Source organism: Solanum dulcamara, chromosome 12 (genome assembly GCF_947179165.1).
Source record: "Solanum dulcamara chromosome 12, daSolDulc1.2, whole genome shotgun sequence".
Lineage (NCBI taxonomy): Eukaryota > Viridiplantae > Streptophyta > Magnoliopsida > Solanales > Solanaceae > Solanum > Solanum dulcamara.
The window spans coordinates 47187215-47188082 of NC_077248.1; the positions used below are offsets into that span (position 1 = coordinate 47187215).

Sequence of the window (868 nt, forward strand, 5' to 3'; positions counted from 1 at the left end):
TGCTTGAAAGCAAATGGGATGATTCGTTAGCCTTCTCACAATAACCTATATAGCACCCTACTCTTATAGAGTACAAAATAGGTTCATAATGACGTCGATAATCTGGGAACCATTAGCCTCGTATAGTCCTTCTCGACTCCTTTCAGAACTTTAACTGGCGTTCGATCTTTTGGATCCTGCTTTTTCTCCCTCAGAGTTGGCTACCAAGTGGTGTCAAAATTCCCTCACCCACTAGCCCATATAGCCATTCTGCGGTTTCCTTCTCATTAACTAGCTTTATGTTGATGAGTTGTGGCATTTGAGTGCGTCGTCAATTAGCAATTAGCTAATCCTTCTTGTTTTGCTTAAGCCCATGTTACAATTTCCTTAACGTATCTTATAATACTCTAGGTACATAATCTCATATTGTTTCTCCATCACTAGTTCAGATTCTTCCATCTCGCGCGATTACACCAGCACGAACGCATTAAGTTCTATCAGAATTTTGAAGTTAAGCGTGCTAGGGCGAGAGTAATATTGGGATGGGTGACCTCCTTGGGAAGTCTCCGTGTCGCGTTTCGTTGTAGTCCTTTCCACGAGGTGCGGGTACTAACTTTAGCCCAAGGTTTACCTCAGCATTGTCGCGCGAGTCTTTAGGTTTTGCCTCTTCCTTTCCTATGTTATCTTGCAACTAGTATCGGCGTAAACCTTTAGTTCTGCTATGACCATATCCCTTTTTGTACGCACCCATTCATTAGGGTGGACTACTGAGTAGCGCCAAAGTTCGTTCATATAGTGACCCTTGGAGCCGCTTTGACTCTTGTCTATTATTACCTGGCATAGCTTTAAAGGAATTTGACATATACGCTTCCCTATCCTCGATTCACTT

The 868-nt window shown here is 42.7% G+C and overlaps 1 pseudogene; it reads left to right on the forward strand.

Moving 5' to 3' along the window:
* The first annotated feature begins 439 nt into the window (after nucleotides 1-439).
* LOC129878020 (5S ribosomal RNA) lies at nucleotides 440-559 on the forward strand (annotated as a pseudogene).
* The last annotated feature ends 309 nt before the right edge of the window (nucleotides 560-868 follow it).